This window comes from Eleutherodactylus coqui, chromosome 8 (genome assembly GCF_035609145.1).
Source record: "Eleutherodactylus coqui strain aEleCoq1 chromosome 8, aEleCoq1.hap1, whole genome shotgun sequence".
Classification (NCBI taxonomy): Eukaryota; Metazoa; Chordata; class Amphibia; order Anura; family Eleutherodactylidae; genus Eleutherodactylus; species Eleutherodactylus coqui.
Window position 1 is genome coordinate 108473930 of NC_089844.1, and position 24729 is coordinate 108498658.

The following is a 24729-nucleotide window of genomic DNA, read 5'->3' on the forward strand; positions in this document are numbered from 1 at the left end:
GAGGACAAAAACAACACAAAGGCCGGCTGCACACGAGCGTGACGGGCTCCGCCGCGGAATATTCCGCGGCGAAGCCCGTCACGGCGCCCCCCAGAAACCCCATACTTGCCAGCGGATCCGGAGTCTTCGCTCCCGCATGTCGCTTCCCCGCCCACCGCCGCCGCGTCCCATGACACGCCCACCGTGTCACATGACGCGGCGGCGGTAGGCGGGAAAGCGTTTTCACGCTATCTTCTGCTGTGTTACAGCGGGACATAGCGTGAACGGACGGCTTCCATTGACTGCAATGGAAGCCGTCAGCACGTACACCCGCGGCAAATAGAGCATGCCGCGGGTGAGGACGGGAGATTTCACGGTGCGGAATTCCACAGCGGAATTCCGCACCGTGTGCCCTGAGCTATTAGGTTAAATAGACCCTAATAGCTGCGGGCAACGCAGCGGATTTGCGCCGCGAATTACACCGCGGAAATCCGTTCGTGGGAAGGAGGCCTTAGGCTGGGCTAACACGGGGCAGAATTGCTGCTGAATTTCCGTGCAGACTTTCTGCACAGAAATTCCGCCGACAATTTTTATCCTGGAATAAAGCAGCAAAGTGGACGAGATTTAAAAAAATTTAAAAATAAATCTCATCACACGCTCCGGAGAAGCCGTTGCGTCCAGGCCACAATGAAACAGACATGCCACGTGGAATTCAAAGCCGTGGCACGTCAATCTTATCGCTGTCTCCACTGCGCCTATCTCTCCTTTCTATAGGAAGAGATGGCCGCAGTAGAATGCAGGCGGCAAAGCCGCTTCACAACCCACACTGAGCGGTGCGAGTTTTGAAGGTACATTTCTGCTCAGAAATCATGCGGTATTTCCGTGCGATTTATGCTTCATATGACCGCAACCTAAAACGGCTGCTTGGTCTGAAGTTTTTTGTGTGATTCTCTAGCTCTACTCCCAAAAATATCATTTTCATCCTACACGACAACCAGTTATACCTTTCATGTGTCTCCCATGTAATATGAAAGGAATCACTATAAGGGCGAGCACCCACTGGCGTTTGCGTTTTCCGTGGGGAAAAAACGCAGCGTTTTCGCCGCGTTTCCCGCGATTTTTCCGCGCGTTTTTCGCGGCGTTTTCGCGGCTTTTCCCTTAATTTCCATTGACTTTCATGGGTGCATTAGGAGAAAAATAAGGACACATATGCAACTGACAGTTCCTATGTTAAAAACGCAAACGCAACGCAAAAAAAACGCCAGTGGACAGGAACACATGTTATCTCTATGCCTGTGCAGGAAAAACGCAAAACGCAGGTAAAAAAACGCCAGTGGGTGCTCGCCCTAAGAGGTGCTCTTAAAGGGCACCTATCAGCATAAATACTTATTCCTCAAACAAACAATTCTGGAGGATCTTTTCTTGTGCAATTCACTCCATGTTATTCTTCCTGGTAACGTATATGAAAAAAAAATAAAATAAAAAAATAGGTCTTGCAGATGACACCGTTTAATGGCTAACAAAAAGAAAATAAATTTAGTTTCCCCTTTCTGAAGTGATAATTTTTCAACAAAAATGGTACCAAGCCTTCCCTTTGGACCCTCTAAATGTGCCATCTCTAATTAGTGCTGCCAGCGAGTGTAGAGACACTCGACCCAAGAAACTCAGCCCGACACCGCACCTGCCAACATGCGGTTTTCACGGTGATGCAAAGGGTTTTTGATTTCAAAATTTCATCACTTCTGTGAAATTGCGATTCTTATGTGCGTTTCACACACGATAGGATCACAAGTGTTTCACATTAACTTCATTGGGAAACATCACATGAACATGCGATCTCTTTCCAGGTCCTACTGAAAATAATGGGTGACGTGTCCTGAAGGAACGCCCAAAAATGGGACATGCTGCGAGGATAAATAGAATCACTCAAGCGAATAAATCCATACAAAAGTATGCATTTCATATTTGCGCAAGTTGTGTACGCATGGCATAAAACCCATGAAAGAATATCGTTCATGTGAGCGAGTCCTCAGAAAGGACACGAGTAACATCTAAGTGTCAATACATTACCAGGAAGAATGATATAGTAACCGCACCAAACACTTATGGAAAGCTGCTCCAGAAGAGTGAAGTCTCATGTAACAGTAATCTAGTAGTCACACTGCATTATTATACCAGCAGGTTCCATCACATCTGCCGAAAACTGCGCTGTGACGGATCCCCCCAAACAGAACCATTCACTAGTAAAACCACTGTGGTGTCCGACTTACAAGGGTTCCGTTTGTTTCCATTATACTTGTAGTTAGACAACCACATTCTATACATCCAATGTAATGGGCATGCATGGAATCCTTGTGTAACGGACATTCTAGTGGTGTCCGTTCTACTAAGACAAGGGAATAGTTTCAATTAGGGGCTTCGTCACAGCGCTTTTTTTGGCAGCTGTGACCGAACCTACAGATGTAGTCACACAGCATAGTAAATAACGCTGTGTGATTGCTACCTTAGCATAAAATTAAAGTGGTTTTCCAGGACTTTACTATGGATTGGCAGGGGTCACCGCTCTGGACTCCGATCAGCTGATGTCAGACCAGCTATAGGTGGAGATGGAGATGGAAGCTCTGTTCACATTGCAGCAACCCGGGTTGATAATACTTAGAGGCATAGCTCTCAATGGATTCCATAGAAGCTCCACTTACAATTACCAATTCGGGTTCCATCTGCACTGACACTGGGCTCAAGAATAGCTGATCACCAGGGGGTCGGTGGTGGTCCACCACTCAAGATTAGTACTGATGGCCTATCCTGAGGTTTGGTCATCAATAGGAAAGTCCCAGAAAACCTCTTTAATCTAACCAGATACACTCACTATTGTTCAGCGCAATCCACCAGATTTTTGTTTGTATATTCTTGGTGTTTTGGGCTGGTTGACTCGAGTTAGCCACTGCTGTAAACCAACAGCTTGCGCCAATCTTCCTGCAGATATGGCATAAGCATGTATGGTGGCTCCCTGCAGCTCTATAGTGCAGTTGATGCCAGCGCTCATGTGGTCAGTACAGACATGGAGTACTGCCAACATATCAAGCAGGGAAAGGAGGAAATCTGGTAACAGACCCACAATAAGAGGTAAAGGGTAGAGATGAGCGAACGTACTCGTCCGAGCTTGATACTCGTTCGAGTATTAGCGTGTTCGAGATGCTCGTTACTGGTAACGAGTACCACGCGATGTTCGGGTTAATTTCACTTTCATCTCTGAGACGTTAGGCATTACAACTTCCCCTGCGACGTTCAAGCCCTATACCACCCCCCTGCAGTGAGTGGCTGGCGAGATCAGGTGTCACCGAGTATATAAATCGGCCCCTCCCGCGGCTCGCCACAGATGCATTCTGACATAGAGGAGGGAAAGTGCTGTTGGTGCCGGAGCTGCTATAGGGAGAGTGTTAGGAGTATTTTAGGCTTCAAGAACCCCAACGGTCCTTCTTAGGGCCACATCTAACCGTGTGCAGTACTGTGGAGGCTGCTTTTTGCAGTGTTGCACTTTTTTTTTTTTGTATATCGGCCGTGCAGAGCATTGCGCCCTGCAGTAATTATACATACTCCAGGGCCAGTAGTGGTGGTGAGGCAGGGACAGAAGACATATATTGTGAGGCAGGGACAGAAGACATATATTGTGAGGCAGGGACAGAAGACATATTTATTGAATATAGGCAGTGGGCCTTTCCAAAAACATTTGGGGAAAAAAATCTATTTGGGCTGCCTGTGACTGTCCTCAGTGTACTGGGTCTGTGCTGGGTGTAGTTGTCCTCCTAATTCATACGCAGCCAGCTAAGTGTTACAGCAGGCTTGCGCAAAATTATTTCCTGGCTCTGTGTTGGCTGTTACATCACATTCCAGTCCACAGTGCAACAGTCTGCAGTTATTTTACATACTCCAGGGCCAGTAGTGGTGACGCAGGAACAGAAGACATATACAGTGTATATAGGCAGTGGGCCTTTCCAAAAACATTTGGGGAAAAAAATCTATTTGGGCTGCCTGTGACTGTCCTCAGTGTTCTGGGTCTGTGCTGGGTGGAGTTGTCCTCCTAGTTCATACGCAGCCAGCTAAGTGTTACAGCAGGCTTGCGCAAAATTATTTCCTGGCGTTCCGTAAGCGAAGTCAGCCTCCAACCACAGGCCAATAAGCGGCACATTTAATTACAGCGTTCTGTTTCTGCACTACTGGTAATACACCATGCTGAGGGGTAAGGGTAGGCCTAGAGGACGTGGGCGAGGACGCGGAGGCCCAAGTCAGGGTGTGGGCACAGGTCGAGCTCCTGATCCAGGTGTATCGCAGCCGACTGCTGCGGGATTAGGAGAGAGGCACGTTTCTGGCATCCCCACATTCATCTCACAATTAATGGGTCCACGCGGTAGACCTTTATTAGAAAATGAGCAGTGTGAGCAGGTCCTGTCGTGGATGGCAGAAAATGCATCCAGCAATCTATCGTCCACCCACAGTTCTGCGCTGTCCACTGCTGCAACTCTGAATCCTCTGGCTGCTGCTCCTCCTTCCTCCCAGCCTCCTCACTCCATGAAAATGACACATTCTGAGGAGCGGGCAGACTCCCAGGAACTGTTCTCGGGCCCCTGCTCAGATTGGGCAGCAATGGTTCCTCTCCCACCAGAGGAGTTTATCGTGACTGATGCCCAACCTTTGGAAAGTTCCCGGGGTCCGGGGGATGAGGCTGGGGACTTCCGGCAACTGTCTCAAGAGCTTTCAGTGGGTGAGGAGGACGATGACGATGAGACACAGTTGTCTATCAGTGAGGTAGTAGTAAGGGCAGTAAGTCCAAGGGAGGAGCGCACAGAGGATTCGGAGGAACAGCAGCAGGACGATGAGGTGACTGACCCCACCTGGTTTGCTACGCCTACTGAGGACAGGTCTTCAGTGGGGGAGGCAAGGGCAGCAGCAGGGCAGGTTGCAAGAAGCAGTGCGGTGGCCAGGGGTAGAGGCAGGGCCAGACCGAATAATCCACCAACTGTTTCCCAAAGCGCCCCCTCGCGCCATGCCACCCTGCAGAGGCCGAGGTGCTCAAAGGTCTGGCAGTTTTTCACTGAGAGTGCAGACGACCGACGAACAGTGGTGTGCAACCTTTGTCGCGACAAGATCAGCCGGGGAGCCACCACCACCAGCCTCACCACCACCAGCATGCGCAGACATACGATGGCCAAGCACCCCACAAGGTGGGACGAAGGCCGTTCACCGCCTCCGGTTTGCACCGCTGCCTCTCCCCCTGTGCCCCAACCCGTCACTGAGATCCAACCCCCTCTCAGGGCACAGGCACTACCATCTCCTGGCCTGCACCCACACCCTCACCTCCGCTTTCCTCGGCCCCATTTACCAATGTCTGTCACCGCACCGTCCAGCCGTAGCTAGCGCAAGTGTTGGAGCGCAAGCGGAAGTACACCGCCACGCACCCGCACGCTCAAGCGTTAAACGTGCACATAGCGAAATTTATCAGCCTGGAGATGCTGCCGTATAGGGTTGTGGAAACGGAGTCTTTCAAAAGTATGATGGCGGCGGTGGCCCCGCGCTACTCAGTGCCCAGTCGCCACTACTTTTCCCGATCTGCTGTCCCAGCCCTGCACGACCACGTCTCCCGCAACATTGTACGCGCCCTCACCAACGCGGTTACTGGCAAGGTCCACTTAACAACAGACACGTGGACAAGCACGGGCGGGCAGGGCCACTATATCTCCCTGACGGCACATTGGGTGAATTTAGTGGAGGCTGGGACAGAGTCAGAGCCTGGGACCGCTCACGTCCTACCCACCCCCAGAATTGCGGGCCCCAGCTCGGTGGTGGTATCTGCGGCGGTGTATGCTTCCTCCACTAAACCACCCTCCTCCTCCTCCTCCGCAACCTCTGTCTCGCAATCAAGATGTGTCAGCAGCAGCACGTCGCCAGCAGTCGGTGTCGCGCGGCATGGCAGCACAGCGGTGGGCAAGCGTCAGCAGGCCGTGCTGAAACTACTCAGCTTAGGAGAGAAGAGGCACACGGCCACGAACTGCTGCAGGGTCTGACAGAGCAGACCGACCGCTAGCTTGCGCCGCTGAGCCTCCAACCGGGCATGGTCGTGTGTGACAACGGCCGTAACCTGGTGGCGACTCTGCAGCTCGGCAGCCTCACGCACGTGCCATGCCTGGCCCACGTCTTTAATTTGGTGGTTCAGCGCTTTCTGGAAAGCTACCCACGCTTGTCAGACCTGCTCGGAAAGGCGCGCCGGCTCTGCGCACATTTCCGTAAGTCCCACACGGACGCTGCAACCCTGCAACATCGGTTTCATCTGCCAGTGCACTGACTGCTGTGCGACGTGCCCACACAGTGGAACTCTATGCTCCACGTGTTGGCCAGGCTCTATGAGCAGCGTAGAGCTATAGTGGAATACCAACTCCAACATGGGCGGCGCAGTGGGAGTCAGCCTCCTCAATTCTTTACAAAAGAGTGGGCCTGGTTGGCAGACATCTGCCAGATCCTTGGAAACTTTGAGGAGTCTACCCAGATGGTGAGCGGCGATGCTGCAATCATTAGCGTCACTATTACTCTGCTATGCCTCTTGAGAAGTTCCCTGCAAAACATAAAGGCAGACGCTTTGCGCTCGGAAACAGAGGCGGGGGAAGACAGTATGTCGCTGGATAGTCAGAGCACCCTCCTGTCTATATCTCAGCGCGTTGAGGAGGAGGAGGAGGAGCATGAGGAGGAGGGGGAAGAGACAGCTTGGCCCACTGCTGAGGGTACCCATGCTGCTTGCCTGTCATCCTTTCAGCGTGTACGGCCTGAGGAGGAGGAGGAGGATCCTGAAAGTGATCTTCCTAGTGAGGACAGCCATGTGTTGCGTACAGGTACCCTGGCACACATGGCTGACTTCATGTTAGGATGCCTTTCTCGTGACCCTCGCGTTACACGCATTCTGGCCACTACGGATTACTGGGTGTACACACTGCTCGACCCACGGTATAAGGAGAACCTTTCCACTCTCATACCTGAAGAGGAAAGGGGTTCGAGAGTGATGCTATACCACAGGACCCTGGCGGACAAACTGATGGTAAAATTCCCATCCGACAGCGCTAGTGGCCGAAGGCGCAGTTCCGAGGGCCAGGTAGCAGGGGAGGCTCAGAGATCAGGCAGCATGTACAGCACAGGCAGGGGAACACTCTCTAAGGCCTTTGACAGCTTTCTGGCTCCCCAGCAAGACTGTGTCACGGCTCCCCAGTCAAGGCTGAGTCGGCGGGAGCACTGTAAAAAGATGGTGAGGGAGTATGTAGCCGATCGCACGACCGTCCTTCGTGACGCCTCTGCCCCCTACAACTACTGGGTGTCGAAGCTGGACACGTGGCCTGAACTCGCGCTGTATGCCCTGGAGGTGCTTGCTTGTCCTGCGGCTAGCGTCTTGTCGGAGAGGGTGTTTAGTGTGGCTGGGGGAATCATCACAGATAAGCGTACCCGCCTGTCAACCGACAGTGCCAACAGGCTTACACTCATCAAGATGAACAAAGCCTGGATTTCCCCAGACTTCTCTTCTCCACCAGCGGACAGCAGCGATACCTAAACAATACGTAGGCTGCACCCGCGGATGGAAGCATTGTTCTCTATCACCATCCAAAACGTGGACCTTTTAGCTTCATCAATCTGTGTATAATATTCATCCTCCTCCTCCTGCTCCTCCTCCTGAAACCTGACGTAATCACACCGAACGTGCAATTTTTCTTAGGCCCACAAGGCTCAGTCATATAATTTTTGTAAACAATTTTTATACGTTTCAATGCTCATTAAAGCGTTGAAACTTTCACCTCAACCAATTTTTATTTTAACTGGGCTGCCTCCAGGCCTAGTTACAAATTAAGCAACATTAACCAAAGCGATTAATGGGTTTCACCTGCCCTCTTGGTTGGGCATGGGCAATTTTTCTGACGTACATTAGTACTGTTGGTACACCAATTTTTTGGGGCCCTCGCCTACAGTGTAATCCAATAAATTTTTTGCCCACCTGCATTACAGCTGACGTTACATCAGCTGTGTTGGGCACTGCAATGGGATATATTTATGTACCGCCGGTGGGTTCCAGGGAGCCACCCATGCTGTGGGTCCACAGGGAGTTGTAACTGCATGTGTCTACTTCTAAAGAACCCCAGTGTGACTGGGGCATGCACTGTGGGCCGAAGCCCACCTGCATTTAATCGGACGTTACCTCAGCTGTGATGGGCACTGCAATGGGATACATTTATGTACAGCCGGTGGGTTCCAGGGAGCCACCCATGCTGTGGGTGCACACGGAATTCCCATTGCGGAGTTGTACCTGCCTGTGACTATTTATAAAAAACCGCGGTCTGACTGGGGCATGCAGACACCTTGACAGAATGAATAGTGTGTGGCACATAGGTTCCCCATTGCTATGCCCACGTGTGCAGCTCCTGATGGAGGTGGCACAGGATTGGATTTCTCATTGCTTCTGTACAGCATTGTGGGCTATCGCCCCGCCCCTTTTAAAGAGGGTCGCTGCCTAGCCGTGCCAACCCTCTGCAGTGTGTGCCTGCGGTTCCTCCTCATGGTAGACGCACGTATAAATAGACATGAGTGTGGCATGGCATGAGGGCAGCTGAAGGCTGCGCAGGGACACTTTGGTGTGCGCTGTGGACACTGGGTCGTGCGGGGGGGGTTGGGCAGCATGTAACCCAGGAGAAGTGGCAGCGGAGTGTCATGCAGGCAGTGATTGTGCTTTGTTGGAGGTAGTGTGGTGCTTAGCTAAGGTATGCATTGCTAATGAGGGCTTTTCAGAAGTAAAAGTTGTTGGGGGGGGGGGCACTCTTGCCGGTATTGTGGCTTAATAGTGGGACCTGTGAACTTGAGATGCAGCCCAACATGTAGCCCCTCGCCTGCCCTATCCGTTGCTGTGTCGTTCCCATCACTTTCTTGAATTGCCCAGATTTTCACAAATGGAAACCTTAGCGAGCATCGGCGATATACAAAAATGCTCGGGTCGCCCATTGACTTCAATGGGGTTCGTTACTCGAAACGAACCCTCGAGCATCGCGATAATTTCGTCCCAAGTAACGAGCACCCGAGCATTTTGGTGCTCGCTCATCTCTAGTAAAGGGGAATGGTAATACCCCTTTTACCCAGTGTCTAGGCGGTGCTCATAAACAGGATGCACAGGTTTAGAATATCTGAAAACCGCATTTCCTTAACATATAGAATCTGGCATAGAGATGGGTACATTGCTCTGTCGACAGGATCTGGTTTGCACTGGTGCAACGTGGGTTCATTTATTTTTAGCCTTAAAGCAGAACAGTTTGGAAGTGTATTCCCTGTACACTGCTGATACATTACTGTATTTGGTTACAAACTAGAGTTTTATTATACTTCAGTTAGGTTAGTTATGCTTTGGTCTACTCTGATCATGTAATAGGGGCTGTATTGTAGTTCTCTGCGAAGCACCTATCAAGAGCAGGGTTGTACAGAGAAGGCAGAGGGTCCTTCTAGCGGTCAAGCCCTTGCTGACTACAACCTTACGACATACTCCTATACTTCCCAAGTGAGATACTAAACCTCGGCAAACGGCCCCTTTGATTCTTCTGTCAAGTTGTAATTCTAGTCTGTTTCTTCCCAGTGTTCCAAAAGACCAGCTAATTACCCCCATTATATCTCCTATACTGAATGGAGCAATCTGCCACAGCGACAGGGTAAACTCAGATGTGGTGGACTGCAGCAAATTACAGTACAATAAGTGCAGAAAGGGCGTTTTGCAGAAGCTTTTCACCATAAGTGTTTTGGCGTTGAAAAATGTACTCATTGTGTTGTGGACAAGCCACATATTGTTATTGATGCAGGGGATGCAGTTACACCCGGGCCCAGGACCCTTAGGCCTCATGTCCACTAGCTAAATGGAATTGCGGATTCCGCAGCGGATTTCCGCCGCGGAATTTGCCCATAGGGAATCATTGGCCATTCGCGGTCCATTAAATTGATTTTTGCACCCGCGGATGGCATTTTAAAAGAATTGCCTTTTTCACGCTCGGGAGAAAAACCGCGGTATGCTCCATTCTGCCGCGGATTCCGCGCGGATCGGCAACATTGCTATCACATTGATGGCAATGTGTGCGGATATCTGCATGCAAAAAAAACCATTTAAAGCAAATCCGTGGCAGATTCTGCGCGGATTGTATTTTTCTAGTGGACATGAGGCCTTAGGGGCCCATAAGGCCTCTCTTCTCCATATAGTGAGCCTAGTACTATGAATAAAGCATTATAGTTGGGGGCCCTGTTACAGGTTCTGCATTGGGGCCCAGAAGCTTAAAGTTACGCCTCTGTGCTCCTTCAATGTATATCCAAAGCAGATTTGGGGTGAGATACAACGGTTTTAAAGCAGGACTACTTATGTTAACTAGGCCTACTGAACAGATTTACAGGGCTTTTAAGGTGCTTTTTAGACAAAACGAATAGCATTAAACAAAAAACGTTTAAACGAGTGAAAGTGAACGCTAATTGTTCTGTCTAAACGCAAGTCAATGATTGAGACAAACGATATTCGCCTACTTCTCATTTGTCGCTCATGTTCTGCACCATATATACCATCATTGGGTCGTTCACTTATCGTTCAGTTTAAGCAGCGCTCGTTCCGTCCCTCTCGGTCACTTATACAGCGAATGTGAAAGACTGATCGAGTCTCATTTGAAGGAGCCAACGATGTATCTGCTGTCTAAACGGACTACATGTCAGAGAATTACATAGTGATGACATCATACCCTCAAACGATAATTGGTCCATCTAAAAGGGCCCTAAGAAAGAAAGGTGACCGACCCCATGGGAGCTGCAATGGTGGTTCTTGCCTCCTGCAAAAACAAATTTAACCATGATGCAGCTTAAAAATTCTCCCCCGCAGTCGAATGGTTCTGTCTCTGGACGGAACCGAACGACGCCAGGCAGACCCCATTGACTATAATGGGGGTCCATCTGCTTTCCGTCAAGCTGACTGGCTTTTGGACGGAAGAATAAGCCCTGCATGCAGCGCCTTTTCTTCCGTTCTTTTTACCCTGATCTGTGCAGGAACCTCCAACCAGAGTTTCCAGCTCAGATGTGAGCCTGGCTCTATCTGGTAGTCAAACAATAAATATTTCATTGGTACAAACAGCTATTAGGCATGTACAGATTGTGGCTCGACAGGTTACACTTCAAAGTACTTCCTGAACTATAATTATATATAATATGGGTTGCTAATGGATATTAGTTAAAGGGTTATTCCAGGCATTTAACCCCTTTTAGACCTCAGAATAGGTCACCAGTAGAGATGAGCGAGCATACTCGCTAAGGACAATTACTCGATCGAGCATTGTCCTTAGCGAGTATGCTTGCTCATCTCTAGTCATCAGTAGTTGATCAGCAAGGGTCCGTCGCTTAGGATTCCCGGGGATCACCTGATCTCATCCCCCGTGGTCACTGAAGGGGTCGGATGTTGACGATTGTGTCTGCATTGGGGTCAAAGCCAAAGTGCTGTAGGAGGTATAGCTCCCATTTATTTCACAGGACCGAAAGCTTTCTGCTACACTTCCAGCTATAACCCCAATGCAGACGGAGATATCAACGTCCAGCCAGCTGCAGCGAGTGTGGGCTTGAAATCAGGTGATCTCTGAGGTCCTGAGCGACGCACCCCGCACATCAACTACTACTGATTATCAGTATTGAAAGGTGGTAAACAATGGGAATAAAACCCTAAATAGTGTAAAAATCTAGTATTATGTGTATTGGAGGAGTTTACCCATCAATACAAGTTATGGTATATTGCTAGGAGGACTACAAAAAAAATACTGATCATGGAGACTCAACTTCCAAGACCCCCATTGAGCACTAGGACAACGGTGTGATCCGTCAAACTTAACGTGAGGGCAGTGCTCACCTCATGACGACCATTGACCACTACCCGCTGTATTCTTTGATAGCTTTTATCTGGCATACTTGAGGCATTAAATCAAACCAAAAAAAAAATTAAAATACACGAGTATTATGGGTGCAGCCAGGAGTCCATAATATGGAAGGGTGTAACTGAGCATCATATGATTCCTATGGTGCTCCGAGTTAGCTCAGGTCGGGTCTGAACACCCAAATATATTAGGGACTCTCAAATGTGTCTGCAATACACTCATGGTAAGACTGTTTTAGGGCTTATTCACATGGACGTATATCGGTTTTCACGTCCAGCCGATATACGCTGCCCCTCTCTGCAAGGGGAGGAGTTGGGACAGGGCGGGAGCTAGAGTGCTGAGCTCTCGCCCCGTGCCACTGTATGCAATGGGAGGGGCTGGGGTGGAGCTAAGCTCCGCCCCTCCCATTGCAAACAGTGGTGAGAGGTTGGAGCTCAGCACCTTTACAATCTGCTTTTGAAGTTTTCCCGCGCTGTATTCTAATGAGCTGATTTCCCCCAGTGCTGTGCCAGGTAAACTCCTGCTCTTTATTAGCATGCATATTGATTTCTCTTCACACAGGCGCCGTAGCAAACCCAGTGCGCGCCTACACTCCTCAGCTCGCCTTTACTAGCTGGAACTTCAGCGGCGTACTGCGCCTTGAGGTTTGTTATTCCCACTGTGTGAGTAACGATCCTGAAGGCACAGTATGCCGCTTACGTCTCAGCTAGCAAGGGATACCATAGCTGAGGTGTATGGGCCGGGTTTGCTACGGAGCCTCCACGGGATTGAAGTGAAGGAGAAAAATTTGCATGCATGCCGGTCAAGAACTGAAGGGCGTCCTGCGCAGCGCTGATTGACAGATCTAACTCTCTTTAATTCATTTTAATACAGCATGGGAAAAACTTCCAGAGCAGATTGTAAAGGCAGTGGGGATGTATTGCGGAACTAATTAGCGATACGGAAATCTTATTAGCAGCACTGTTGGACGATTATCGCAGACTGCACTGTAAAAACTTGATGACACGTTCCCTTTAAATCTACCTGCACTTCCACCAGTTAGTGCAGATTCTGCGGCGGCAGCTTAAGCCGAGTCTTAAGGTGCGCCCTGGCGAATAATTCTGCCTGTGTAAAAGCACCCTTAAAGAATTAAAAATTAGGTTTTCAAACCCTCTATTAGGGCTTATTCACACGAGCGTATATCAGCCGTCCATAAAAATGGCCGGATGCTATATGCTCCAGTGTGATGCACAGGGCGGTGTATATGCTGTTGGGCTGTTTTCCCCTTCCCTCCCCCTCGCCGGCTCACTGCAAGGGGAGGCGACAGGACAGGGTGGGAGCTAGTGTGCTGAGCTCCCGCCCCTACCATTGCAAACAGCGGCAAGGGGCAGAGAGGAGAAGGGGGATGGAATTTGGCAGTCACGCTGCTAAACTCCCTCTTACAGGAGTCAACACAGCTGCCGACGCTAGAGCGTGCGACCGGGCGCTTTTACGCTATGGAAATACGCCCCTGTGCACTGATGCATTGTAACCAAATGCATCAGAGGGGCGTGAAAACCGGACGATATACACCCGTGTGAATAAGCCCTTAAGGCCATATTAAAAGATGCAGTTCCCTCATGAGCGTTCTGTCCGACTGCAATATGGACACAACTCGCACAAGAAAATGACCCGTTACTTTCTGTGAGTTTATACACATCAACGCTTTTTCACTTGAACTGTGTCCGCGGGTTTTGAAGCGGCGGTTCTCCCGGCGGAAATGTCTCGGTTTTTCGCTGCGGCCAAACTGCGACATTTCCGTCAGGAATCCCCCCTCGTGTGACCGTGGCCTTAAGGGACTCCAAGGCTGCTCTCACACGTGGTTTTGCCAGGAATTAACGCTGCATTTTCAGCGCAACGCGAATCGCTTTGTAACGCTACCACTGATGGGGCTTCTCAGACGTGCGATAAGGCGCAGCTTTTTTAACGCTGCGTTTTTCCATCGCTGTCTGTTCCATTTTCAGGTGTTTGTGTTCTAAAACGCGTTGCATCGCCCGTTGAAACAAACTGACTTGCTCAATGAGGATTGTTCAGCTTTTTTACATTAGTGAATGAGAAAGACTGAAAAACGGAACGATAAGTGAACGAGCCAATGATTCTTATACCAAGAAATGTACGATTCTTAATCACCGTTGGCTCGCAGTTAAACTGAACGATTATCCTTTGCCCTTGCTCATTGGAACGCTACTCATTCCATGTAAGAGCACCAAGCTCAAAGAAATCCACAGACCTGCATGAAGTGTGCCCCTTTTACACGAGCCGATTGTCGTTTGATCGAGTGACATCATCGCTAATTAGTTTGCAGCTGTTGGCGCTGGTGCAGAATGTTCAGACAGGCAGATCGTTGAGAATTGTTCCTTCACACGTGAGACGCTGAGCGCAGAGCGTTTAAATGTAACGAGAAGTAAGCGAATCGCCGATGGTTTTTATACTGGCTGAAGCTGAGTGACAATGACCGCACACTTATGTTCGTTCCAGCGACAATCCGCATGTGTAAATGGACTTTAAGGTACAGCAGAGATCACAATGAGCGCCATATAAACACATCTCCCCTGTGCTGACGCTGTAGAGGAATTGAACAATTGCTACCAGGCCCTTCTGCGGGTTCATTATTTGGGGTCCCAACAGAAGGACACCATGTGATAGTCTTATTCCAAGATGAAGAAGAAAAAAAAATTAGCCCATGTCACATCGCATGCCATACGTTACAACTGCTAAGGGAGGTGAGCAACACAATCAGCTCATGAGAACAGCAGCGATGGAGACGTGTGCTGGGAGCAGGTAAGCAGTCCTTGAGGTTGGGGTTAGGTCCTTATACTTGCTCATTTCCCTGCTTCTAAGTGACAGACCAAACTGTGACACTAGGCCAGCAGTCAGCGCATCTCCAGGCCGGCAGCTATTACATTGTACTCCCGGTCTGTCACATGCCGGCCGGCGGAAGGAAGTGTCATCATTCTGTAGAGAAAGCAGGGCTCTTGCATCTCCCAGGCTTTAACCCCTTAGTGACCAGCCTATTTTGTTCTTTCAGGACCAAGAGATTTTTCATTGCCGCATTGTAAGAGCCATAACTCGCTGACAAATCCACATGAGGGCTTTTTTTTGGGGGGGGGGGGGGTATATTTTAATGGTACCTCTCTAGGGTACATATACTGTGTTGATGGGAAGGGGGGCTTCAGGCAGGAGGACTAGGCGTCTCTGTTCTCAGTCACTGGGGGTCTGAACACTTGGACCCCCACAAACATTTGCGTCATATCTAATCAAATTAGCATGAAAGTGATTTGTGGGAAAAGTCTTTTAAGAAGGTGGCGTAATCTGTTTTTTACCACATCTTCGCTCGGGGGTTCCGTTTTCCTGCTGTGTTTGGGGAGCAGGAAAGGGGAATCCCTTGCAAGAACGGGATCCATCTTATGACGGAACCAAACAGACCCCCATTAACAATAGCGGGGTCCGTTTGGTTTCCACTCAGCTGCCTGGCACTTTGCTGGATGAAAAGGCTGGCATGCTGCACGTTTCCTTCAGTAATTAGTGCCGAAGCCTCTGAACGGGGTGCCAGCGCAGATGTGAAAGCGGCCTAAAAAATATATATAAATGCTGAATTAAAAATGCAAAGTATCTGTTTCCTGTCGGTATGAAAACATTGTTTATATCCAGAGGATCATAACCAGGACTGACCCAATACCTCTCACTGCTGAAGGTTTGCTCCATCTGTATCCAGTCTAGGCAATGCAGTACAATAGTAGCACAAACCCCCATCCTGTGCTAACAGTTTGCTACAGTGTATCAGTATAGGTCGGGCTTACCTTATTGTAAGCACTAGAAAAGCTCCCGCTGACAAGCCTATCCGTAAGGACTAATGGTCCTGGAAGACGCCAAGAGTGTCCTATTCGCACGTTGGGCTGGTATGTGCCAGGAATCCTTCGCTGCCCTCCACTGACCCATACAGGGCACTGAAGCAGACATATATAGTACAGTAGTGGTTACAATGTTCTTCACCAGGAAACGCAGGTCACTGCATACCTATAGGAGGTGCGTTCAAGGGAGAAGGTCTCCTAATGATGTTCTTAGGAAAAGCAGCAGATAGAAGATGTGGGCATGCTTTGGGGATGAGTGGGACAGCGCACAGAACCCATGTGACAGCGGATGGGGTTACAGTTTTCAATACATGAAATGGCGACATTTACGTTCCAAGAACAGCGTGCAATCATCCGTATTCTTCACTTGCAAAAAATAACGCCCATCAATATTCATTGTCAACTGAGACATGCAGCAATGGTGTCACGGACGGGAAAACCTGCATTCACGGGTGCGACAGTTCAACGGCGACCGACCATAGTGTGAGAAAGAACTAAAGGATCCTCCTTGGGAGCGCACCACCTGAGCAAGCGGTTATGGAGGAGCGCTGACTGGCTGTGGAAGAGATGCCTGCAGTGTCGGCATTTCCATAGGATCTGGGCACACCAGATGGGCAGTCTCCTGCAGGCGAGTGCCACCATATCTGACAGACACATCACAAGGCTGCACCCGTGGCACCGTGGCAGCAACCTTAATGTGTGATGACGGCATTAATGTTGCCTTCAGTCTCTCAATTGTCACAATGGATGAAGCAACCCTCCGTGGTCACATGTTTTACAGTCATGCCACTCTTGCATCAGCGATTTTCCCGTAAGTGCAATCATGGCGTTGTGAAAAATGTCTGCGCCAAGTGCAAAATTATGGCGAGACGGGACAAGATTTTCATTTTCCTAAAGAAAATTGTTTATTTTTTTTAAATAAAAAAGTAGTAAACGGTCACCTGGGGAAAATCCACAGGATTGCCAAAAAAAGTGTGAACAGACCGCAACACGCTTGTCTTTTGGGGCTAAAACAGATGAATATGAGTGCCAATACGGGAAAACTTGAACGTTCAAACTGCACGCAATTGTGCTCAAGTTTAGAACTAAAAGCGGGAGGATTGGTCCTGCCCCATCTTTTCTTGCATGCATCAATGGCGCTGCGTTACAGATAATACAGGTACGCGGGGTTATCGGACGGACTGCGCTGTAGGATCCCACGTACAGAATCCGTCTCGCCCGTCTACAGCCGGCCTAAGTGGGTTTTTTGCACACGGGAGAATCCTACCCGCAAAGCGCGGAGAACTGAACTTCTTGATTTCCTTCTGACCTTTTCTGGCGCCCGTGGTTTTTGCAGACACAAAAAAGTGGGACCTTCTCTATTTTGTGTGTAACTGTGCCCAATACGCCCCACGGGGAGCTATAGGAGGTGCGCAGACACCCACATGTGTGAACCACTACTCATACCGCCGACCACCGGCACGTCGTTAGGCTAATTAGACATTTAAATTTGGATGGGGTGATTTTGCCCAGGCACAAGATAGGCCCGCTCACTGCGCAAATAAAAAAATATTGCGCAGGAGGGAGCGGATTTGAAACACATTTTCCTGAAGCCGCCCTTAGGACTCTCACATGACTGTTTCCTTTTGCGCAAGGAGCATGCAATTCGCATTGCTGCGTGCCAACAGATACCTATACCCCATCTTGGCATGTATGTGCCCATCATATGCGCCAAGATAATGCCTCGTTCTTTTTTTGCGCATACATTTCGTGCGTTGTGGGCGAGAGGCACCATTGAATGTAAAGTCAGTTACCGCGTATTACGCACACAAAAGCCATGCATTAAAAAAAAAAAACCGCTCATTAGAGAGAGATCCTGCGGCACCCCGCACATGGCAAGGCCGGGTATGTGGAATCCGGCTCCGGCAGCGTCCGCGCGTACCAGCTCTGTCGCCATCTTTTCTGTACCGCAGATGGAGCTGGCGGCTCGCAGTCACACATGCACAGTGCAGATAGCAGGGGACTTGTGGGCAGCAGACTGGCAGCAGTTACAGGAACAGCAGAGGGCAAAATGTTACCACATCTCCTCCGCATGCCAAGTCCCAGCTGCAGGGGGGTCCGCACGCCGTGGCATAGCTGCAGGGGGGGTCCGCGCGCCGTGGCATAGCTGCAGGGGGGTCCGCACCGGGTGAAGGTACAGCAAAAAGTTTGACAAACTCCTCTGTAACTTATCCGGACGTCAGAGGAGTCGCAGCCAAGTGTAGTAAAGTCAGTTATGGCGCCCCCAGAGGCCTGAACACAGAACTGCTGAAGTTGTCACTGAAGGCACTTGAAGATGTCTGACAGCAAACAGTTATGGGGGAGTGAGAAACAGAAAGTAGAGCTGGTGGTGACGCTGCAGCCCCCCTCTGTGTACTTACCTCCAGCGGAGAACCTACCTCACCATCCAGACCCTCTCACCCCTCACACATATGGCCGTCCTGCAGCCCCCGCACACTCCCCGCACACAACACGTTCCAAGTGACCGCCGAGCTGTACCGCGGGCTGCACAGGCGGTGGGGTACGGTAGGTGACCGGGACACTTACCTGGAGCAGCCGGACACAAGGACGAGACGACTTCCTTCACTCTATGGACTCCGCGGCGACGGACTCTCACAACTCACGGAGGATGGGAGCGAGCGGCGCAGCCCCGAGCGGCGTCCACACCTACAGGCGCTACGTCACCGCTGGACCGAGCTGCGAGGGCGGGGGGCGCTGGCAGGGCGGCCGGGGCCGCTGCTGACATCCCACTGTGTAATAAGCCAGATGTGTCCCATATATTACACACGTGTAAGATACGCAGCACATACACATGTCCATCCCCCATAGCCTACAATCTCCTCTCCCCTTGTTCCGCAGGGATTGCACCCCAGGACCTTGCTTCGTCAGGGGTGGAGTGGGGAGTTGCACCTACGTGGAGGTGTTCGCCTTGTGGGTTCTTTTGCGCCACATTTGAAGCAGAATCCGCAATGATTCTACGCCAAATCTGAGACAGATTCCGCAGCCGCGGTAAACCCAAAACCCTGGGGATTTTTCCCACAGCAATAAAAAAAATTTAAAGAGACGCATGTACCCCAAAATGGTACCAATAAAAACTACAACTCATCACAGATTTTCTGTAAAAGAGGTTTTTAATTGTACAAAAGTGAAAAAAACAAAACAAAATTCTGGTATCGTAATCGTACCTGCAGAAAAAAGTTGTCATGCCAGTGAGGGCTGCTCTCCACATGAGTTTGGTCTTTCACATTCGCTGTATTCCATGTATCTACCCATAGAGCAGCGTTGGCAAACCTATGCCAGAGGCGGCATGCAGAGTCCTCCCGGTTAGCAAGCATGCCAGCAGCTGCTCACCATGGTAGTGAATACCGGCAGAGAGCTGCAGCTCCCCTGCCGGTATTCACTCATCGACGCTGATCCCAGGAGCACATTACTCTGACGCTTTCTCCTTGGTTCTGTGACAGCAGAGGGGGAAGAGGCGTCCGAACGCACACAGTGACATCACGGTGTGCACCTGGGATCAGCACCCCGAGCAGAGGCGCTTCGATAAGGAGGTGGGGGTAAGTATATGGGGGCGCTAATACTGATGTGGCTGCTGTAGGGTTTACCATTACTGCTGAGGCCACAGTGGGGGTCAGCATTACTACTGGGACTACTGTGGAGGTCGCTATTGCCACTGTGGGGGTCACCATCACTGCTGAGGCCACTGTGGGGGTCACCATTACTGCTGGAGTATGTTTACACTTGGCAGAAATGTTGCAGGATGTCCTCAGTAAAATATCCATGGCAAATTTCTGTAGCATTTCCAAATCCAAAAAAAAACAGTCAAAGGCTGCATTCCCACGAACGTATATCGGCTCGGTTTTCACGCCAAGCCGATATACGTCGTACTCATCTGCAGGGGGGGGAGAAGGTTGGAAGAGCCAGGAGCAGGAACTGAGCTCCTGCCCCCTCTCTGCCTCCTCTCCGTCCCTCTGCGCTATTTGCAATGGGGAGAGGCGGGATGGGGCGGGGCTAATTCTCATAACTTAGCCCCGCCTCCTTTCATTGCAAATAGTGCAGAGGGGCAGAGAGGAGGCAGAGAGGGGGCGGGAGCTCAGTTCCTGCTCCTGGCTCTTCCATGCCCCCCCCCCCCCCCCCCCCCTGCAGAGTAGGACGACGTATATCGGCTCGGCGTGAAAACCGAGCCGATATACGTTTGTGTGAATGCAGCCAAAATCTGCACCCGGTCTATTTTGAAGCAGCCCTGTCTTTTTTATAACATCGGAGGTAAAAAAAAAAAAAAAGAACGACGCCGTGATAAGCCCCGCCCCCCGACTTGTTGGCACTTTGCGATAAAGTGGGTTTTGGGTTGCAGTTTGGGCACTCGGTCTGTAAAAGGTTCACCATCACTGCCATATCCCCTGCATCCTCTATAGTTACGCCCCTGTCTCCCACATATATCTTCCCATAATGTGGCCTTCAGACGGGACTTTACATAAAGACGCCCCTCCCCCTTCCACATCTGTTTCTTTACATTGTAGTCAGTGGGAAATTTCTATCTGTTGTCACCTGTTTTTGTATCAGTCTTTACTTTTGACATGTGCAGAAAGCAGGAGAGATGAAAATAACGAGCAGGAGAGGGAGATAAACTAGCCAGGTAGTAATACAAAAAATATATATATTTTTTGAAGTGTTTCGAGGCTCTTTCACATGGCAGTAGGAGTTTTTTACATGTGCCAACATGTGAACGGGTGCACAAATCTAATGTGGGGCCTCGTGCAGTGCAGAGTGTTAAGCTCTCGCTAATGACCTGAAGGTTGTGAGTTCAACCGCACAGTTCAGGTAGCCGGCTCAAGGTTGGTAAAATGAGTAGCCAGCTTGCTAGGGGGTAATAAATAAAAAAAATTACCTGAAAGCGCTGCCATTCAGACGGCACAGGCCTGACACATACATGCTGAGCCCACAATGCCGTTGGGCAGGGGGAGACAGGCCCCTTGCCACCCCACTCCTCCTCAGAAATGGAGGGCTCCACCTGCCTCCTACAGAGGGTTATTTAGTCGCAAGCAGTAGGACTGTTACATAGTAACATAGTATGTAAGGCCGAATGAAGACAATGTCCATCTAGTCCAGCCTGTTTATCCTTCTATGTTGTTGATCCAGAGGAAGGCAAAAAACCCCAAGAGCAGGAGCCAATTAGCCCTTTTGGGGGAAAAATTCCTTCTCGACTCCCTAATGGCAATCAGACTGTTCCCTGGATCAACCCCTAATAGTTCCTACCTGCCTGTATACCCGGATTAACAATTAACCTAAGATTTATATCCTATAATGTCCTTCCGCTCCAGAAAGACATCAAGTCCCCTTTTAAACTCCTCTATGGATTTTGCCATCACCACGTCCTCAGGCAGAGAGTTCCACAGCCTAACTGCTCTTACAGTAAAGAACCCCCTTCTGTGTTGGTGATGAAACCTGCTTTCAAACTGTCATTTAGTTTATCGCTGGATCATGCAAAACTGAACAATATCATTCCATGTAAAAGGGCCCTATACCATGTATGTCTGGGGAGCATCTAAATAAAGAATCTGACATCTATAGGTGCAGTTACTGAAATCAGCCAGTGAGAGCCCTACTATTTAAGTCCTTTTCATTATACCATAGACCACCATTAACTACACAATATAGTGTGACAATAGCGGATTATTAATTACTCAGGGTCACCCTGTAGACAGGTGGTTGAACCTCAGTAACCCAGGCAGACAGATTTGGTGGTAAAACTCTGCAGTAATAGATAACAAATCTTCACGCTTTTGTTTTAGTCACAGTACACACATGCCGTAACTTACATTACCCCTAGCCGTGTGGCTGCTCACTTACATAGGAGTGCAATTCTCTCAAACAGCACTCAAATACGCCATGATACTGTACCCAACCTGTCTGACTTGTGGTATAGCCAGAGCTTGGTCCACACCAGACCTCATGTTGGCACCCTCTCAGCTCCTTCCACACTATCTGCCTCTCCCAGGGAGTGGCTGGAGGTTTTATTTCCTCCAACCAAACCCATGCAGCTGTCCCAGCTAATTAGGACTTTAAGCCCATTTACACTGAGCGAAGATCGCTTAAACACCAGTTTGAGGGTGCATTCACACGAACGTATATCGGCTCGGTTTTCACGCCGAGCCGATATACGTTGTCCTCATGTGCAGGGGGGGGGGAGGCTGGAAGAGCCAGGAGCAGGAACTGAGCTCCCGCCCCCTCTCTGCCTCCTCTCCGCCCCTCTGCACTATTTGCAATGAGAGGAGGTGGAACGGGGGCGGGGCTAAGTTCTGGGAATTAGCCCCGCCCCCGTTCCGCCTCTCCCCATTGCAAATAGTGCAGAGGGGTGGAGAGGAGGCAGAGAGGGGGCGGGAGCTGAGTTTCTGCTCCTGGGCTCTTCCAGCCTCCCCCCCCCCCCCCCCCTGCACATGAGGACAACGTATATCGGCTCGGCGTGAAAACCGAGCCGATATACGTTCGTGTGAACGCACCCTGAGTGACAGCTTTGAGCGATCATTTTGCATAAACTATTAAGTAGCTACTTAGCTACTTAATAGCTTATTAGCGTGCAAATGAAGCCTTTAGCTGAATGCAGTTAATAGCAGGAGGGCTTTTGTCTGCATTCAGCTCCTTTGTTCTCCGACGGGAAAAAAATGCTATCAGCACTACCCGCGGAGAACTCAGCGTGCAGTCCTGATAAGACGTCACAACGATTTTTAGGTTGGACTGAATTTACCGATCAGCTAGCAGTGCAAGAAAAGTGCACGATGGTCGTGCATTTAGATGCAACGATTATAGCTCAAACGATCGCGTTTTAGCGATTTTTGAGTGATCATAGCTCCGTGTACATAGGCCTTTAGTCTGCCTGTTCTTAACCCCCTACAGGCCATTCTGTGTACTGCACTTGCTACAATAGAGACAAGGCTTTGTTTAGCAACATGGAAATAAAGCAGTTATCATTGTCCGAATACAGAGGGATAAATACAAATGCACTTCTTCTCATCCATAAGGCCAAACTTGGCTGTATCTTTACAAGAGCTGTCCCCTTACTACGTAGGGTTGTCCTTCAGCAAAGGGATTAGGGTTATGTGTGATGTAGTGATGTTTTGATCTAGAATACTTTGGACAACATATTTATATATGGCATTTAGGGCAATAAAAGGGGTTGCCTGAACTGGACCCCTTCCACTATTACCCTGATACTACTCATGGGAACCTAGCAGCTGGGCAGGTGACGTTTGCAGCAGTTGCACTGTGTGCTGTTTGGCAGAATTACAAGGTTCTGAGCCTGTAATTACACAGCTCGCTATCTAAATAGTACTTTAATAGCACTGTAGTTTCAACAGACTTTGCATAAGGACTTTGTTACACTAGCGTTTTTCTGATGCATCGTGGGAACACAAAATGGAAAAAAAAGTTTCCATTTCTAAGCCCACTGGATCAAAAATTCATACTTCTGCGCTTTTGTTTCCAGTTTCATAAGGCCGCTTCCACACGGGCGATACAATATCACCGCAAGAAAATCGTAGCATATCGCATCTGTGTTCTGTGCGATATTGCTGTATTTTCTCATGGCCCTATCCTGACTTTATAGCACTCTTTTGCCCAAATTTTTTATTTTTTTTGGGGGGGGGGGGGGGAGATAAAAAAGAATATATAATCTAACAGGTGCTGTCAGTTCCCCGCGCATCTTCCCTGAAGCTCTGACAGACTTGCTTGAAGTTTTCCCTCAGTGCTTCCTGGCCTGCAGATTCAAAATCCTCGCCTCCAGGAAGCACTGGCTGATTGGTTCTTGAGCACTGTAGCTCAGCCAATCAGAGACAGCGCTTGATGAATCAATTACAGCCATTCAATGAATGCACTGGCTCTGACTGGCTGAGCTGCGGCGCTCAAGAACCAATAAGAGGCAGCACTTCCTGGCGGGATTTTCAAACTCCTGACCAGGAACCCCTGCCGGAGAACTCCAAACAAGTGCCGGGAAGCTTTGGGAGAAGTGCGGTGGAGCTGGACAGCTCCTCTTAGGTGATGTTCTTTTTGGGGGTGGGAGAGTTTATGCAGATAGGGCTTATTTTAGGGCTTTTACAGTAGCATTTACTACTGTAAAAGTTGCATTGCACCGCACGAAAACCATGCTTTTATACAATGCAACACAAAGGAAGGCTCCATAGAGAAACATGGGCTACAAAAAAACCCCAAAAAATGCAAATCGCGGCTGTATAGAGCATGCCATGATTTTGTATTCTCGCAATGTCATAGGCTACAAAACATTGCTCATGTGAAAGAGCCCATTGGAAAGCATGGGCTTCACATACATGTGATTTGTAACACTGTCGCTTAGCGAGAAAATTGTGCAATTTTGTCGCCTGTGTGGAAGTGCCTAAATGAAATACAAATGGATCCTTTTTTATTACATTGTATTTAATGAGAGGCAGATGGCACTTGAAGACAACCTGTTTTTCTTTTCCCAGTTTTGTCTGATTTCTGCATGGTGGTGCCATCTCTTCAATGAACGTGGCTCAGTGGTTAGCACTGTTGCTTTGCAATGTTAAGGTCCCAGGTTCCAATCTCATCAAGGACAACATCAACTTTGAAAAAACTCCATACACCCATCACCCTTGGTCAGATCTGATCTACAATTCCAACACTGCAAGGCAGCAACACTAACAACTGAGCTACCACACTTGTTCTTTCATTGCTAGAGAAATAACAGTGAGACGTAAACAGCGCTCCGGAGGTTAGGTGTATGGGGGATATGGGGGTGAGAAAAAATAGAAATTGACTCACCCGACATTACCGGGCCGTACTAGAAGGCACCGATGCGTCACAGTCCAGGATAGCATACAATTCCAGATAATCACTGGATAATTCAGGATGATCCAAGCCTCAAATATGGTTGGAAT

General features: G+C 49.4%; 1 protein-coding gene across 1 annotated transcript in view; it reads right to left on the reverse strand.

Moving 5' to 3' along the window:
• Window positions 1–18483, reverse strand: part of LITAF (lipopolysaccharide induced TNF factor) — a 43954-nt gene extending 25471 nt beyond the window's left edge. The window contains exon 1 of the mRNA XM_066576188.1: window positions 18368–18483. The gene's annotated coding sequence lies outside the window, so the exon portion shown is untranslated. The remainder of the gene's footprint in view (window positions 1–18367) is intronic.
• Window positions 18484–24729: the final 6246 nt, after the last annotated feature.